Genomic DNA, 13,641 nt, shown 5'->3' with positions numbered 1-13,641 from the left:
CTCGATCTGTCACTAGCCAACCCGATTACCCTGCCACTCCACCCAGACCTCATAACGCAGGACCACGGCAGACTTCGCCACCCAGACCTGCAGGCCCTTCACCTCAAGGCGTGGATGCTGCATGGCTGAGGCGTTGCTCTGCCTCAGTACAGCAAGTACTCCTGGGTAGCAGGAAGCCTTCCACACGGTCAATGTATCTGGCCAAATGGAAGCGTTTCTCCTCTTGGTGCGGGACACACAGTGTTACCCCCGCTGAGGCCTCGATCCCAACCATCTTGGATTACCTCTGGTCTCTCAAACAGGAGGGCCTGGCGGTATCTTCCTTGCGGGTGCACTTGGTGGCCATCTCTACCTTCCATCCAGGGTGGAGTGGCCGCTCCGTGTTCTCACACCCTATGGTCTCTAGATTTCTTAAGGGCCTGGAGCACCTATACCCACAGGTATGACACCCCGCCCCAACATGGGACCTCAACCTGGTTCTAACCAGACTTATGTCTCCCCCATTTGAGCCGTTGGCAACATGCTCCTTGCTATACCTGTCCTGGAAGACAGCTTTTCTCGTAGCCATTACATCGGCCAGACGAGTTTCCGAGTTTCGTGCTCTAACGGTGCACCCACCGTATACTGTGTTCCACAAGGACAAGGTGCAGTTACGACCACACCCGGCATTCCTCCCTAAAGTGGTATCGGCATTCCATGTCAACCAGGATATCTTCCTTCCGGTCTTCTTCCCGAAGCCGCACTCATCACAACGGGAGCAACAATTGTACTCCCTGGATGTCCGTAGAGCGCTCACATTTTATATCAAGCGGACAAAATCATTTCGTAAAATGTCCCAGCTCTTTGTTGCAGTGGCAGACCGAATGAAGGGTCTACCTGTCTCATCCCAGAGGATCTCATCATGGGTAACAGCGTGCATCTGTTATGACTTGGCTCATGTACCCTCGAGCCACCTCACCGCACACTCTACCAGGCCTCAGGCTTCATCTGCCGCCTTCCTGGCTCGTGTACCTATCCAGGAGATATGTTGTGCAGCTACCTGGTCTTCGGTCCACACCTTTGCTTCACATTATGCTCTGGTCCAACAGTCCAGAGATGATGCAGCCTTTGGCTCAGCAGTTTTGCACTCTGCCACATCTCACTCCGACCCCACCGCCTAGGTAAGGCTTGGGAATCACCTAATTGGAATCGATATGAGCAAGCACTCGAAGAAGAAAAGACGGTTACTCACCTTTGTAACTGTTGTTCTTCGAGATGTGTTGCTCATATCCATTCCAAACCTGCCCTCCTTCCCCACTGTCGGAGTAGCCGGCAAGAAGGAACTGAGGGGCAGATGGGTCGGCAGGGGTATATATCTGGTGCCATAGCAGCGCCACTCCAGGGGGCGCCCAGCCGACCCACCAAGTGTTGCTAGGGTAAAAATCTTCCGACGAACGTGCACGCGGCGTGTGCACACCTAATTGGAATGGATATGAGCAACACATCTCGAAGAACAACAGTTACAAAGGTGAGTAACCATCTTTTTCTTGGGATTCTGCAATTATTATAGGCAATTTGTAGAGGGAATTACTGACATTTGTTGACCCTTAAATTAACTCACCATTGGGGTATTTCCTCATAGGAAAAGGCCAGGCTCTGCATCCAGATGCCAACTACTACCAAGTCAGTGCATCCTTTGGAGACTGGTGAACTCTGAATTGTGAGAATGCTTTTCAGATGTTAATAGATAAAGTAGCACGCACCAGGTGCGTTAATTTTGGCAATATTAAAAGAAGATATCTACTACACAATGATGCTAATATGGAAGGACTTGGAGGAGTCCTCTACCAAGAACATCCAGATGGATGGAGACCAGTTGCCTATGCTAGTAAGAGTCTAGTATCATTGAAAGAACTAGCCAGTTCACAAACTAGAGTTCTTAGCATTAAAGTGGGCTCTGACCAAGAAATTCCATGATTATCTCTATGCAGCCAAATTCACAGGCTGTACTGATAACAAGCTCCTGGGTCGGTTCCCCCTGCCTGAAGGGTGCATGGGTGACCCCAATAGCTCTGTTTCCCCTGCCTGAGGGATGTGTGGGTGACTCCCCTGGCTCCGTTACCCTTGCCTGAGGGGAACATGGATGACCCCAATAGCTCCATTCCCACTGACTGAAGGGCGTGCAGGCAACCCCCTTGGCTCGGTTTCCCCTGTCTGAGGGGTGTGCATGAGACCCCCCAGCCTCGGTTCCCCCACCTCAGGGGCACGCAGGCAACCCCCTCTGCTCGGTTCCCCCTGCCTGAGGGGCACATGGGCAACCCCCTGGCTTGGTTGCCCCTGCCTCAAGGGCATGTGGGTGACCCTCCCTGGCTCCGTTCCCTCTGCCTGAGGGGTGCACGGGAAGTCCCCGGGCTTGGTAGCTGTGACGAAGTGGGGGGTTTTCTTGGGGTTTCTGTGTTTTCCAGTGGTTTGCATGCACAGGGGGTGGGACTCAATGTCCCTGGATGTTACTGGTTTAACGAGGTGAGGGGAGAGGGAGTTTGTTGTTACAGAGGGCGGGAGAGGGACTGGGACCCCAGCTCAGGAGACACAACCGGTTCTGGCCAGTGGGAGGACAAAGGGCTGCAGAGAGGACCCGGTGACCTGACCAGCGGTTCCAGCCAGAGGAGAGCTGGGAGGAGAGGAGACCCAGGCCTTCCTGTTTATGACCCTGTTTACTGGAGAAGACAATGGACAGAGGCGGGGCTTGAGGCCAGGGATATCGGAGGCCCAGCTGGGAAGCAGGGGGCTCGGGGCTGGGGCTGGTGAGGGAAGTAGGCAGAGCCCTCCTGGATGCAGGAGACTGGGATGTGCTGTTATTGTGAGAGGCCAGGACTGAGGCCCTGAGAGTTTCCTGTGCTGTGTTCAACTCTCAATAAACCCTCCTGTTTTATGCTGGCTAAGAGTCACTCCGGTCTAGAGAACAGGGTTGCATCAACCCCTTCGGGGTGAAGAGGCCCAGGGGTCCAGAGCACGTGGACTCCTGAGGCGCCACGGCAGACAGGCGTGCTAAGGCTCAGAGAGGTGTGGCTCCAGGAGGTGGAGGGCCTGACCCGAGAGAGTGGACCCCGAGAAGGGCCGCGCGGGGCCATGAGTGGGCACGATCTGTGAGTCGGGACAGTTGCCCCTGCCTGAGGGGCACATGGGAAATCCCGGCTCGGTTGCCCCTGCCTGAGGAGCTCATGCGACTGTCCTGGCTCAGTTCCCCTGCCTGAGGGGGCGAGGCGACCCCTCCCCGCTCTAGCTCTTTTCCCTTGCCTGAGGGAGTGCAAGTTGTTGGTGGCACCAGGCATGGCCCAGTGTTGACAGAAGGGTGGAAAATGACAGTGCCAATGAAGGCTCCTGTATTAGGCCTCTGCTTGTCGAACCGCTTCCATGTTTAGACTTTAATTAACTCCACAGGCTAGATGGAAAGAATGGAATGTGTGGCAACTAGTTATCAGTACCAGGAGGCAATTATACAGCCTGCTTGCACCTGGCTGAAGGAGTGAAACAGAATGACCGGTCAAGAAAAGTTACTAACAAGATAATATGTTTTTGCCAAGTATGATTTAACCAGCTCAATATAATTGCTGCTTTATAATGTGCTTGCTGTATGGGAACTAGAAGGGAGGAAGAAGAGGGGAAAGGGGAGCTGGGCATTGGGGGTAATAGACATGCTTAGCTAAACTCATGTATAAAGAGAGAGCGCTGCTTGTATGGGGTGTGCTTGATCTGAGACCTGTCTGTGTCTCCGAGCACGTGCGCTTTGAGATCTCAAAATAAACATTTTTTTGCTTCTCCACCCTGGTGTGTCTAATTGGAGTGAGGCACTCCGGGCAACGAACCACAGTTGCTGTCGCCTCAGGCCTTTGTGCGGCAACAGTTTTGGCGTCCCTGGGTGGGCTTGAGGCTAAATTTAGCCTTGCCGGACCCCTCCTGGAGGTCGGCGGATTGCGGCGACCGATGCCCAGCACGCACCGGTGACTTCGCCGGGGCCTCGGCGGAGGCAGCGGTGTGAGTCGACCCGGAGGGCACTCACGGTGCAATGCGCTCAGATAGTGGAGAAGCAGCTACGAGCGACGGTGGGAACCGGTCTCGTGGATAAGGTAGGAACAGTCCAGTGCTGTTAACCTTTTGTTTGCCTGTTAAGACCTGGGGATGCCCAGTGTCTTCCCATAGGTATGGGGCAGGGACAGAGTACAGGCAGGGTACGGTGTACACCCTTAGAATGCATTCTGATGAATTGGAAAGTGTTTGAAAAAGATCCATTGACTAAAAGTAAACTGAAGAGATTCTGTACAGTAGACTGGCCTCAGTACCAGCTAGAGGGCCAGGAAAGGTGGCCACGGAGGATCACTTAATTACAACACGATCCTTCAATTAGCTTTGTTTTGTCAGTGAATGAATAAGTGGAATGAATTTATGTATGCACAGTTGTTTATGTTGTTGAGAGATAGGTCAGATCTGTTGCAAGAGTGTAATTTGACTCCGACAGGCTCGGCAGTCACTGTTGTTAGTCCCAGACCCCTCCCGGTTGTAATGGCAGAGTCGGTGTCCCCTTCGGCTCCTACACCCCCACCGTATAAAGACCAGGTGCCTCAGGTTTCAGAGATTGCTCCTTCAGTGGGACTTTATCCGTTGATTACTGTGACTGTGGTGGGCCGCCCGGAGCGGAGGCGCCGGGCCACTACTATGCTAGTTTACTCACATGTGCCTTTTAACCCAGTGGACCTAGCAGCCTTTAAGGCACAGGCAGGGGAATTCTCCACGAATCCCAGCAAGTTTATTTCAGTTTTTGAGGATGTTTGCCAGTCACAAGCCTGACTGGGATGACTGTAATATCCTTATGAGGACCCTGTTGTCTGAAGTGGAGAGGAATCAGGTTATAGCTAAGGCAAGAGAAGAAGCACAACTAAGGCATGATCGGGATCCGGCTAATGTTGCCACTCCTGCCAATATGGTCCCCCTAGCAGATCCTAGGTGGAATCTAATGGTCAGCCCCGCCTCACTGTGTACAAGGAGCTGCTTTTGCTAGCAATTGGGCCAAACCTTATGAGCTCATGCAGGAGCCTAAGGAAAGTCCGGTCGCTTTTCTGCAGCGCATCCGGGATACCATTCGGCAAAACACTAACGCAGACCCAGATAATGCAGCAACTGAGGCAATTATAAAAGGTATCTTTACCAGCCGTGCTGCCCTGACATTAAAGGAAATTGCAGAAAAAGGAGGATTTGATGGGCATGTCTGTGGCACAGATTTTGGAAACTGCAAACAAGGTTTACAGCCTCAGGGAGGAGAGAAGGAAAAAGGCAAGTGAAGATGATGGTTGCAGCAGTACAGGCCAGTGACAAGAGGAAGTTTCAGGAAGGTGGTGGAAGGGGCCGGGAATGAGAGGCCGTGGGCGTGGGCGCCCTGGCTCACAGGAAAGGCGTTTGGGGCGCAATCAGTGTGCCATATGCCGGAAGGAGGACACTGGAAAAATGAGTGCCCGAGAGGAAGATACCCCTATGATGGCAGCAGAGAATCAAGACTAGGGGTGTCAGGGGACGGACTATCCTGCCCCGGAACCCGAGTAAAAATGCGGGTGGGAAATTCGGAAATAGACTTTTAGTAGACTCTGGAGCAGCTCGAACAGCTGTAAATCAACCCCTTCAGCTGCCTGTGGCAGATTCCCTCACTGTGGTGGCGCTACAGGAAAAGGAATCAAATGTCCAGTGTATGCCCCAGCAGAATGTGCTTTGGGAGACAAAATTCTCTCCCACAAGCTGGTTTACCTCCCCGACTGCCCAACGCCTCTACTGGGACGGGATCTGCTTTGTCGCTTAGGTGCCACCCTGCACTTCACCCAAGATGAAATCACTCTCACCTTGCCCCCAGAGAATGCCTGGATAATGACTCTTGCAGTTGAGCCCTCAGCCATGCAAGCCCCAGAGTGGAGCCAGTGGGAGGACCAGGTTTTCCTTTAGTATGGGCATCGGGGTCCCAGGAAGGCAGCACATCACACCCCCATTAAGGTTCAGCTCCTGCCAGGAAAGGTCGGTGCGGATCAAGCAGTATCCGATCAAGAGGAGGCCAGAGAAGGGCTGCAGGAAACTATAAATCAGTTTCTGAAGTCACGGGTACTGTGAGAATGCCAGTCAGCCTGGAACACCCCATCCTGCCTGTTCGAAAGCCCAATGGCACCTATCGGCTGGTCCAGGACCTGAGGGCAGTTAATGAATGGGTTAAGACTCTGCACCCCCTTGTTCCAAACCCGTATACACTGGTGGCATCTATAGGAGGGCAGTACACCCACTTTTCGGTCCTAGACCTGAAAGATGCTTTCTTCACAATTCGGTCGACACACAATCTCAGGAGATTTTCTCCTTCGAGTGGGAAGGCGACCGAAGGGTTAAAAGCAGCTTTGCTGGACTATTTTAGCTCAGGGATTTAAGAACTCCCCTACGCTTTTCGGCCAGGCTCTGGCCAAAGACTTGGAGGAGTGGAATACTCGGACAGGATCCTCCTCTTGCAGTATGTGGGCGACCTGTTAATTGGGGCTGTGGGATTAACCCCTTGCCTCCACGCCACTGTGAGCCTCCTGAACTTTGTTGGGCTCTGAGGATGCGGGTAGCTCGGAGCAAGGCTCAGATTGCCCTCTCAGAAGTACAGTACTTAGGATTTCACATAAGACAGGGGGAGAGACAGCTTTCAAATGAGAGGAAGGAAGCAATCTGTCAAATTCCTGTCCCAAGCAATCGTAAACAGCTCAGGGCTTTTCTGGGCATGGCAGGCTTTTGCAGAATATGGATCCCAGAGTTTGGACTGTGGGCTAAGCCCTTGTATGAATGTGTTAAGGGAATGGATCACGACCCCTTTCACTGGTCCTCAGAAGCTGACAAGGCATTTAAAGTGTTAAAGCGAAAGCTAATGAAAGCCCGGCACTCGGTCTGCCAGACATCTTTAAGCCGTTTCAACTGTATGTGCATGAAAGGAAGGGAGTGGCTCTAGGGGTGCTTACTCAATTATTAGGCACTTGGAAACATCCTGTGGCATATTTCTCTAAACAACTGGATCAAGTTGCCAAGGGGTGGCCAGCTTGCTTGCGAGCTGTCGCGGCAACTGCCCTAGTGCTTGGTGAAGCAGAGAAACTGACTTTGGGGGGGACTGTGCAGGTGTATACCCCTCATATGGTTCAAGCCCTGCTGGACACTAAGGGTGGTCTCTGGCTCACGCAGGCTCGGGTAGCTCGGTACCAGGCTAAACTCCTAGAAAATCCTGAAGTTACCCTGCAGACCTGCCCCTCCCTCAACCCAGCCACTATGTTGCCAGAGACAGAGGAGCAGGAACATGACTGTTTAGAAATCATAGATGCCCAGTACTCCAGCCGTCCAGACTTAAAAGATCAGCCACTCCCCAATGCAGAGTATGAGTGGTACACTGGCAGCAGCCTTGTTACAGATGGGCAAGGAGGCGGGCTATGCTGTTGTAACTCTCCATGAGACTGTGGAGCGGAAAGTTTGCCTGCGGGCGTCAGCCCAGCTGGCTGAATTGGTAGCTTTAACCCGTGCACTCGAACTGTCAAAAGGAAAAGAGTTAACATTTTACTGATTCCAGATATGCCTTTGGAGTGCTACATGCTCATGCAGGTCTCTGGAAGCAAAGAGGAATGCTTACAGCTCAGGGTCCCCGGTCAAGCATGGGACACAGATTCTCCGGCTTCTGGGCGGTGCAGCTCCCCTCAGAGGTAGCAGTGGTGCACTGCAAAGCCCATCAAAGAAGACCAGGGCGTAGCCAAGGGCAACGCCAGGGCCGACAGGGAAGCCAAGCGGGCTGCCACCCTGGAACCATTGGAAGCTGAGGAGGCCCATGTGCATGCCCTCATCCCATCAGTGGGTGAGCTCCCAGCCCCTCAGTACTCTTGTGAAGAAAGGAATCTGGCCGACTCCTTGGGCTCCAGGAAAGGAGGGATGGCTCCACTCCACAGAAGGAAAAATCCTCCTACCTAAAAGCCTAATACGGCCAGTACTACAGAAACTACATCAGACACTCAGCGGCATCTCTCAAAGGTCTGCCAAGAGGCTTCTCTTCGGTGGCCTGATACCTTACCCCTTGTTTTGCTCGAGTTCATGCTCTCCCAAAGGGCAGGTTAGGGCTTAGTCCCTTGAGATTATGTTTGGGAGGGCATGGCCTATGAATGGTACACCGGTTCTGTTAGGGGAGTGGGAGGTAGGCTGCGGTTTCTTATCTCAGTACATGTGCTCTCTGTCTGCTGTTCTCTGTTCTCTCCACAGGTATACCAAAGATTTGCAGCCTCTCCCGCTGGATGCCCCTGTCCACTCCCTGCAGCCTGGTGACTCCGTTCTCGTTCGTACCTGGAAGGGCGAGCCTCTCAAGAGAAGTGGAAGGGACCTCACACCGTCCTGCTGATCACCCACACAGCAGCAAAGGTCGAGGATACAAGAACTGGATCCACTACTCCCGTCTGAAAGCAGTGCCAGCTCCTGAGCGGTGGACCATCCAACCTGCGGAGAAGACTGCCAATGACGATCTGGGACTTAAGCTGTTATTCAGGCGACAGTAAGGCCTGCTGGGAATGCCCTGTGACCCCTTTGGACAGTTACAGCGCACTCCCCGTGAACACTCTGAGCGTTGGCTGTGTTTATTTTGACAGGGCCAGCCTAACCTGTGGGCTTGGTCCCTTTTGTTTTAATCTGCTTGTTATTAGTAGTAGTAATTTTGTGGGTATTTGGGGAATTGTAATTGTTAGGCCTTAGGATCACTTGCCCAGTATGGATCCAGGCCTAGGGTTTGCCACAATGTTACTCTTTGCTATGGGAACACTCCTCTCGTTAACTCCCGTTTCTCCCCAGGCACATGCGGGATGGAGAATCCTAACAAGTTAGAGTCAAATCGTATGAGAACCTGAAGATTTGCTTTGCCCAAGAGTTTAATCTCTCTAACTGCTCTTCCGTAAACTTTGTACCCCCGTGCCCGAAGCTCCCTATGTACCCTCTCATTGACAGCCCCAGCTCCATAGAACTCAATTACGTTTTGTCCACAGTATATGAGAACACTCAGCCAAAGGTTTGTTGAGTATTCTCAAAGGAGTGAATTGTTGGTGGCACCAGGCATGGCCCAGTGTTGACAGAAGGGTGGAAAATGACAGTGCCAATGAAGGCTCCCTGTATTAGGCCTCTGCTTGTCCGAACCGCTTCCATGTTTAGACTTTAATTAACTCCACAGGCTAGATGGAAAGAATGGAATGTGTGGCAACTAGTTATCAGTACCAGGAGGCAATTATACAGCCTGCTTGCACCTGGCTGAAGGGAGTGAAACAGAATGACCGGTCAAGAAAAGTTACTAACGAGATAATATGTTTTTTTGCCAAGTATGATTTAACCAGCTCAATATAATTGCTGCTTTATAATGTGCTTGCTGTATGGGAACTAGAAGGGAGGGAAGAAGAGGGGAAGAGGGAGCTGGGCATTGGGGGTAATAGACATGCTTAGCTAAAATCATGTATAAAGAGAGAGAGCTGCTTGTATGGGGTGTGCTTGATCTGAGACCTGTCTGTGTCTCCGAGCACGTGCGCTTTGAGATCTCAAAATAAACCTTTTTTTGCTTCTCCACCCTGGTGTGTCTAATTGGAGCGAGGCACTCCGGGCAACGAACCACTGTTGCTGTCGCCTCAGGCCTTTGTGCCGGCAACAAAGTGATCCCGCCCCTGGCTCTGGAGTGTGCGCGTCCCTGTTCCCGGTGCCTTAGGGGCATGTGGGTGACCCCCACAACCCCGGCTCTGTTCCCCCTGCCTCAGGGGCGCACGGGCGACCCTTGCCCCCGCTCCCGGATCAGTTCCCCTTTCATGTGGGCTGCGTGTGGGTGAACCCCTTCGTCCCTGGCACTGTTCCTCCTGCTGAGAGGCACGCAGGTGACCCTCCCCTGCCCCCGGCTCTGTTCCCTCTGCTTTACTTAGAATTATTTAATGAAGAAGCTGCTTCTTTGTAAAGCCAAAGAGGTGAGTGAGAGAGGCCCTAGAATGCTAAGGATTCTTGTGACAAATCCTTTCATAACCACGGGCTAGAGAATCTCAGGGACTAATTTCTCCTCTCTTTGAGCTAGTTACTGAATGGCAGAGCTTTTTGAGCCATGAGCAACCTTGATTTGGCCTTCCATGTCAGAGAGTCTCCTAGCTCCACACAGGCGCACAGTCGAAGTGTCGCCTTTTCTCTTTCTTTGTTGTGTTTCAGAGAACAGTACTGCCATCCCAAACCTTCATCACTTATGAGTCTCACACCACAAAAATCATCTGGCATTTCCTGTTCTCGCGGGAAACAAACAGGTCTATGTGGGGAAATCCCCACCTTTGGAAAACCGAATGAATAACAGCCGGGTGTATCGACCACTCGTGGCAGAGGAATGACCTGCTCAGTCGATCCGCCAGAGTGTTCCGAACCCGGGAGAAAGGCGCTACCAGGCCTATCGAGTGGGCTATGCAAAAGTCCCAGAGTCTGATGGTCTCCTGACAAAGGGGGGAAGATCGAGTCCCTCCCTGTTTATTAATATAGTACATGGCCGTTGTGTTGTCCATAAACACTGAGACACTGCAGCCTTGTAAATGTTGCAGGAACGCCTGGCACGCTAGGCGGACTGCTCTCAGTTCTCAGACATTTATGTGAAGTGTCAGCTCCTGAGATGACCAGAGGCCTTGTGTCTGAAGGCTCCCGGTGCGCGCCCCAGTTGAGGCAATTCAGCCTCACTTTGAGTTTGCACAATCCCTCTCATTCTTACATCTCTGTTTTCATTACATCTTTCCCCTTCCCTATGATCTTGTGTATCCTCTCTCCTGACCCCTTCTTTCCATGTGTCCACTTTCAGCATCTAACTCCTTTCATGTCTCCCTGTACAGTTGAGGCAGATTCCCACCTCCTAGCCCAAAGCTAGGACCTTGGATCAGTCCTGCAGCCCTTATGCATACTGGCTAATTGATAGACCTCAACAAGCTCTTCTAAATGGGGACTCATCACGCAATTGGAGCCTTTCTAGTGGGGCTCCACACAGGGATCTGTTCTTGGTCAATGCTACTCAATATCTTTATCAATGAACTGGAAGAAAATGTCACTGCTGGTAAAGTTTGCACACAAAAATTGGTGGAGTGACAAATGATGATAAGGTCAGTTCTACAGAGCTATTTTTTAACCCCAGGACCAGGAGTTGCCACTCCACCATGGCTCTGGTCAAGTCCAGTGGCTACTGGCCAGGGCTCCACCTAAAGCGTCCTTTAAAAAGGACAATGCATGCATGCATGCACACACCCCTTCCAGGGCCTGGGCTCAGATCCCATGAGAGAGAGAGAGAGAGAGAGTGTGTGTGTGGCTGTGTAATTATTTTTGTATTGCATTTTAAATTGATGCCAAAGGTGGCAGGAACCAGTCACAGGCAGTCTTTTATGCGTGTTCAGTTAAATTCAAATACCTCGTAAAATAACAGAAGTAAGTTTGGTCTTGTGAGTTGCATATTCTAATAGCCACCATCAAGAATAAAGAACTTTGAAAGCAATTGCGGAGAGCAGCTGAGTCTAACCTTTTGTCAGGGTAAAAACACATTGATGATAACTTTCAACATTGATTTGAAGCACACTCTACTTTCATGTACAAGAGTGTATTCAAACTGGGTCTCACACAATAAAGGAAAGTATGAGATTTGGGGGAATGGGACCAGACTGTAGATAAAACTCACTAAACATAATAAGAACAGTTTTTGTCACATCCCAAATGCTTCATGTTTCAGTTTCTGCAAAAAGTTTCTGCTGGGTTCTCCCGCATTTCTATTAGGCATGCCTGATAGCAGTCAGAGCAAATTAAAGCATATCCTCATTTAGTCATAATTACTTTATGATCTCCTCACCTCCAACTTTTGCTTGGTGTCGGCTCTAGCAAATCTCTTATGTCTTCATTGTAGATCTCCAGGTAGAGACTCTTACCAAGAATTTGGTGTTTTCAGCACACTATACAAAAACAAGAGATGGGATTTTAGGGAAGTTTTCAAAAGTGCTTAAGGGAGTTAGATACCTAAACTCAATTGACTGTCAATGACAGTTGGGTGCCTAACCCCCTTGGCTTTTGAAAATACTTAGTCTGCAGATTAACTATTTAGTTCACATTATATGGGACCTTTCAGATTGTAAACTCCTGCCATACAATACATAGACACTGAGAAGTGTAGACCTAGTGTGAGGGGCTCGTTTACACTGGTAAATACACAGCATCGAGAACATTCAGCTTGGGTAAAGTATCTTGTCCTTTTCTAGCACCCTTCAGCAGAGGCTTCATAGCACTTTATAAACATTAATGACTTAAGCCTCACAACTTCCTAAGATTTAGGCATTATCCTGGTTTTACTGATATGGAAACTGAGGCCGAGAGAAACACCAATTTGCCAGAAGTCACATAGTAAATGTGGTAGAGCTATAAACAGCACCTGAGTCCCAAATCTCAAGGACTCTGTTGGACTCTACATATGCCCATTATTGAAACATACACACTCAGCCAACCAGAGCTGCATTCAGTGCTCATGTACTCATCATGTGAAGTTCTTGGCAAGTTGACAGGAGGTCTCCTGCTACCCTACTGATAATTTGGGGGTGGGAAGAATGTGGCTAAAGCACTGAGGAGGAACTCAAGAGATCAGAGTTCTATCCCGGCTCAGTGACAGCCTTCTTGTGTGATCTTGGGGAAGTCACGTTCCCGCTCTGTGCCTCAGAATGGAGGGAGATATGCACATTTCCCTTAAGTACACTGCCTTGTTAATTAGATCAGCTTGCTGACACCACAGCTGCTATAAGCTCCCTCTGTCCTGAGCCCTGCTCTATGGAAGATGGGGTAAGCAGGGTGCAGGAGCCGGGGGAAGGGGGACACCCTGACATTAGCCCCCCCTCTTCCTTCCCTCCATCCCAACCCCTGGCATAGCAAGCAGGAGTCTCGGGGAGCAGCTCCAAGGCACAGGGCAGGAGCAGCACATGGCAGTGGGGGAAGGGACACAGCTGAATTGCAGGCAGCTGCTGCACAGGGAACTTAGGGAGCGTGGGCTGATAGGGGCTGCCAGTCCACCCTGGCTCCAAGCCCCACCAGCTAGCTGCAATGGGCTGCTCTTCCTACAAGCAGTAGACAAAGCAGCGGCTGCCAAACAATGTTAGAAGGAGCATTGCACACCTTTAAGCGAGCATGTTCCCTAATTGATCAACAACGAAACAGCGTTAACCAGGGCGACTTTAAGTGAGGAGTTACTGTATTAAAGTTTTGTTTCAAAGAAGTTTATAAAACTAGATTGAGAGATTACCTTTGATTACCCAATCAGCATGAAGTCTGCGCCTTTCTTGCCTGCCCTCAGCCGCCCTCCCCCCAATTCCATCCTGTTAAAGGACCAAATGCCTGTTGCATCTCAACTGAAGAAACCAAAAACCAACCTATCTTCCTTTGTTTATAATAGTCCCTACACAGCCCCAGGCTTATAACCTATGTGGAGGAAGATAGTGGCAAGAAACCCATCAAACAGAGACCTCTTGTTCTCAGTCACAGCCCCACTGCCAGCCTTGCCTCGTGGTTCACTTACCCAACTCCTCGGAAGAGAACAGGGTTTAATGGAGTTTTCCCCACAATGGTGGG

Source organism: Mauremys reevesii, linkage group 21 (genome assembly GCF_016161935.1).
Source record: "Mauremys reevesii isolate NIE-2019 linkage group 21, ASM1616193v1, whole genome shotgun sequence".
Taxonomy (NCBI): domain Eukaryota; kingdom Metazoa; phylum Chordata; order Testudines; family Geoemydidae; genus Mauremys; species Mauremys reevesii.
Note: the sequence above shows the minus strand (reverse complement) of the source record.